The 5,261-nt window shown below is 35.6% G+C and overlaps 1 pseudogene; it reads left to right on the top strand.

Annotated features, from left to right (window-relative positions):
* The first annotated feature begins 438 nt into the window (after nucleotides 1-438).
* LOC116622664 lies at nucleotides 439-846 on the top strand (annotated as a pseudogene).
* Nucleotides 847-5,261: the final 4,415 nt, after the last annotated feature.

Genomic DNA, 5,261 nt, shown 5'->3' with positions numbered 1-5,261 from the left:
GATGAATGGATAAAGAAGATGTGGTTCATATATACAATGGAATATTACTCAGCCATCAGAAAGGATGAATACCCAATTTTTACATCAACATGGATGGGACTGGAGGAGATTAGGCTAAGTGAAATAAGTCAAGCAGAGAAAGTCAATTATCATATGGTTTCACTTATTTGTGGAACGTAAGGAATAGCATGGAGGACATTACGAGAAGGAAGGGACAGATGGAGAATTGGAGGGACAGATGAACCATGAGAGACTATGGACTCTGAGAAACAAACTGAGGGTTTTAGAGGGGAGGGGGGTGGGTGGATGGGCTAGCCCAGTGATGGGTATTAAGAAGGGCATGTATTGAATGGAGCACTGGGTGTTATACCAAAACAATGAATCGTGGATCACTACATCAAAAATTAATGATGGCCTTTCCAACCAGAGCCCAGCAGAATGGCTCCCGCGAAGAAGGGTGGTGAGAAGAAGAAAGGCCGTTCTGCCATCAACGAGGTAGTGACCAGAGAATACACCATCAACATTCACAAGCGCATCCATGGAGTGGTTTCAAGAAGCGTGCCCCTCGGGCACTCAAAGAGATCCGGCAATTTGCCATGAAGGAGATGGGAACTCCAGATGTGCGCATTGACACCAGGCTCAACAAAGCTGTCTGGGCCAAAGGAATAAGGAATGTTCCATACCGTATCCATGTGCGGTTGTCCAGAAAACGTAACGAGGATGAAGATTCACCAAACAAGCTCTACACACTGGTTACCTATGTACCTGTCACCACTTTCAAAAATCTGCAGACAGTTAATGTGGATGAGAACTAATCGCTGATTGTCAAATAAAGGTATAAAACTGGAAAAAAAAAAAAAAAACTAATGATGTATGTATGGTGACTAATATAACATAATAAAATTAAATTAAAAAAAAAACAAAGAACTTAGGAGGGTTCTATATATAATGGAATATTACTCAGCCATCAGAAAGGATGAATACTTACCATTTGCATCAATGTGGATGGAACTAGAGGGGATTATGCAAGTGAAATAAGTCAAGCAGTGAAAGAAAATTATCATATTGTTTCCTTCCTATGTGGAACATAAGGAATAGTGTGGAAGACCACAGGTGAAGGGAGGAAAAACTGAATGGGAAGAAATCAGAGATGGAGACAAACCATGAGAGACTCTGGACTCCAGAAAACAAACTGAGGGTTACAGAAGGAGGGGGGTGGGGAGATGGGGTAACCAGGTGATGGGTATTGAGGGCAGCAGGTGTTGTGATGAGCACTGGGTGTTATATGCAACTAATGAATCATTGAACACTACATCAAAAACTAATGATGTAATGTATGGTGATTAACATAACAATGAAAAAATTTAAAAAAATAAAATAAAATAAAATAGTTACGTTTAAGTCCAAAACAAAAAACAAAAAACAAAAAAAGATGTTTCATGGCTCAGAATGTGGTCTATCTTGGTAATTGTTCCATATAAGCCTGAGAAGAATAAAAAAAAATAATAATAATCTATGGGATTAATGAAAAACAGTGTTTAGAGAGAAATCCAAGGCAATAAATGCATTTGTCAGAAAAGTTGAATAGATTAAAACCAATGATGTAGGTTTTCACATTATAAATTAACCGAGTACGAGCAGAAGGAAAGAAATAAAGATTAAGCAGAGGGGCGCCTGGGTGGCTCAGTCGTTAAGCGTCTGCCTTCGGCTCAGGTCATGATCCCAGGGTCCTGGGATCGAGCCCCACATCGGGCTCCCTGCTCAGCGGAGAGCCTGCTTCTCCCTCTCCCACTCCCCCTGCTTGTGTTCCCTCTCTCTCTGTGTCTCTGTCAAAAAAATAAATAAAATCTTTAAAAAAAAAAAAAAAAAAAAAGATTAAGCAGAAATCAATAAAACTGTAAAGGTGAAAACAACAAAGAAAATTCATGAACCTAAGAGCTGTTTTTTTTTTAATATCAGCACAATTGCTAAACCTCTAATCAGACTGAAGAAAGAAAGAAAGAAGAAAGAAAGAAAGAAAGAAAGAAAGAAAGAAAGAAAGAAAGAAAGAAAGAAAGAAGAAAGAAAGAAAGAGGAAGGAAGGAAGAGAGAGAGGGAGTGGGAGAGAGAGAGAGAAAGAAGGAAAGAAAAAGAAGAAAGAAAAAAAGAAAGAAAGAAAGATAGAAAGAAAGAAAGACTAATATAAGAAATGAAAAAAAAAATCACTACTGATCCCACAGATATTATAAAGATAATAAAGGATTTTACTAACAATTTTATGGCCATAAACTCTACAACATAAGTGAAATGGATCAATTCCTTGAAAGAAAACTACCAAATCTCACTAAAGAAGGAATAGATAACTTAAATAGTCCATGAATCTATCAAGTAAGTCTATGAACCATGTGTAGTTAAAAACATTCCATATAGGGCACCTGGCTGGCTCAGTCATTAAGCATCTGCCTTCGGCTCAGGTCATGATCCCAGGGTCCTGGGATCAAGCCCTACATCAGGCTCCCTGTTCAGTGGGAAACCTGCTTCTTCCTCTCCCACTCCCCCTGCTTGTGTTCTCTCTCTCACTGTGTCTCTTTCTCTGTCAAATAAAAAAAAAAAAAAATTTTTTTTTAAATTCCATGTAAGAAAACTATAGAGCCAAATGTTTTCACTGGCAAATTCTACCAAACAATTAAAAGATATAATGCCAATTGTACACAACCTCTCAGAAAATGAAGGAAAAGAACATTTCTCAACTCATTTTATGATCAGAATTACTCTAATGCCAAAACAAGACAGATATTACAAAAAAAAGAAGAGAAAAAACTACAAATCAATAACCCACATGAAAATATTTGCAAAAATTCAAAATAAATATTAGCAAATTTATCCAGTAATATATAAAAGTGAATGATACATCACAACCAAGTGAGGTACATTCCAGGAATACATGACTAATTCAACATTCAAAAATCAACCAATGTAATTCACCATATTAACAGATGGAATAAGTAAACCCAAATAAATGGCTCTGTAAATGCAGAAAAAGCATTCAACAAATTCAGTATCTATCCATAATAAAAATTATCATTAAACTAAAAATAGAAGGAAACTCTCAAACTGATACAGTGAACTTTGAAAAACCTACAATTAAGATGATACTTCACAGTAAGACTTGAATGGCTTCCTCCTAAGATCATGAACAAGGCAAGTATATCTATTTGTTCTCACATTTCTATTAATCACTGCATTGTAGATTCTAACCAGTGCAAAAGTCAAGAAAAATAAATAAAAGTCATGCAACTTAAAAGGGAAGAAGTAAAAATATCTTCATTTGCATGTGGCATAACTGCATAGGTAGAAATGCATAAGAAATTCATAAAAAAAAACAAAGTCGGAAGGTATAAGGGCATTTTAAAACTCTAATTTATTTCTATATACTAATAACAAACAACTGGTGATTTAAATTTCAAAACTAATGTTATTGAAATACAAATAATAATTAAAATACGAAATACTATGGATAAATTAGTTGCCTCAGTCCCAGTGCAGCAGGCCCCCACCCCCAGAAGACTGGCCCAAACCCCTGTCAACACCACATCCCTCAACCCCAAACTTTTTCTTCTTAAGGCTGTTACGCTCAAGAACAGAAGTAACTAACTTTCCTAACACAGAAAAGCAGGCACAAGACTCAGACAAAATGAGAAGACAGAAGAATTTGTCCCAAATGAAAGAACAGGAAAGGCCAAGGCCAGAGATCTAAGTGAAACAGATATAAGTAACATACCTGATAGAGAATTTAAAATAATGATCATAAAGATACTCACTGGACTTAAGAAAAGAGTGGAAGACATGAGTGAGACCTTTAAGATGGAGATAAGAAATAATATAGCAGAGATAAAAGGCTCAATAAATGAAATAAGAGACACACTTGATGGAATAAACAGAGGGCTGGAAAAAAGCAGAGGAACAAATTAATGACCTAGAAAACAGAGTAATGGAAAGTAATCAAAGTGAACAAAAGAGAGAAAAAAAGAATTATGCAAAACGAGAATAGACTTAGGGAACTCAGTGACTTCATCAAACATAGTAACATTACAGGAGTCCCAGAAAAAAAAAGAGAGAGAGAGAGAGAGGAAAAGGGACAGAAAAGCTATTTGAAGGAATAATAGCTGAAAACTTCCCTAATCTGGGGAGGAAACAGATATCCAGAACCAGTAGGCACAGAGAACCCCCCAAAAAATCAACAAAAGCAGATCCATACCAAGACATATTATAATTAGAATGGCAAAATATAATGAGAAAGAAAACTTTTTTAAAGCAGCAAGACTAAATAAGACAATTACATACAGGGGAAACCCAGAAGGCTATCTGGGGATTGTTCAGCAGAAACTTTCCAAGCCAGAAGGGAGTGGCATGATATACTCACAGGCAAGAATATTCTATCTAGCTAGTCTATCATTCAGAATAGGATAAAGAGTTTCCCCGACAAACAAAAACTAAAGGAGTTCATGACCCCTAAACTAGCCCTGCAAGAAATATTAAAGGGGACTCTTTGAGTGGAAAGGAAAGACCAAAAAATGATAGTATGAAGGTAAATAACACAAAAGCAGTAAAAATAAATATTTTTATAAAACATCAGCCAAAGAACTCACAAAATAAAAGGATGTAAAATATGACACCACATTCCTAAAACATGGGGAAGAAAGGTGTAAAGAATGGGTTTAAATTTAAACAACCATCAACTTAATATAGACTGCTATATGCAGAAGATGTTACATACAAACCTAATGGTAACCACAAATCAAAAATCACTAAGAAATATGCAAAGAATCCAAATATATCACTAAAGTAAACCAGCAAACCATGAAAGAGAGAAAGACAAGAAAGGATCAGAGAAAATCTTCAGAAACTACTACAAAACAAGTAATAAAATGGCAATAAATACATATCTATCAATAATCACCTTGAATGTAAATAAACACTCCAATCAAAAGATAAGGGGTGGCACAATGATTTAAAAAACAAAACTCATTTATATGCTGCCTATAAGAAACTCAGTTTAGACCTAAAGACACCTGCAGATTGGAAGTGAGGGATATAGAATCATTTATCATCATGTCAAACAAAAGCCAGAGTAACAATACTTACATCCAACTTTAAAACAAAGACTGTAACAAGAGACAAAGAAGTCCACTATATAATAATAAAGGGGGCAATGCAACAAGAATATATCACAATTGTAAATATTTATGCACTCAAGATAGGAGCATCCAAATACATAAAAC

The sequence above is a fragment of the Phoca vitulina genome, unplaced genomic scaffold (assembly GCF_004348235.1).
Source record: "Phoca vitulina isolate PV1807 unplaced genomic scaffold, GSC_HSeal_1.0 scaffold53, whole genome shotgun sequence".
In the NCBI taxonomy this organism is placed as follows: Eukaryota; Metazoa; Chordata; class Mammalia; order Carnivora; family Phocidae; genus Phoca; species Phoca vitulina.
This window is presented reverse-complemented; position numbering and strand designations above follow the sequence as displayed.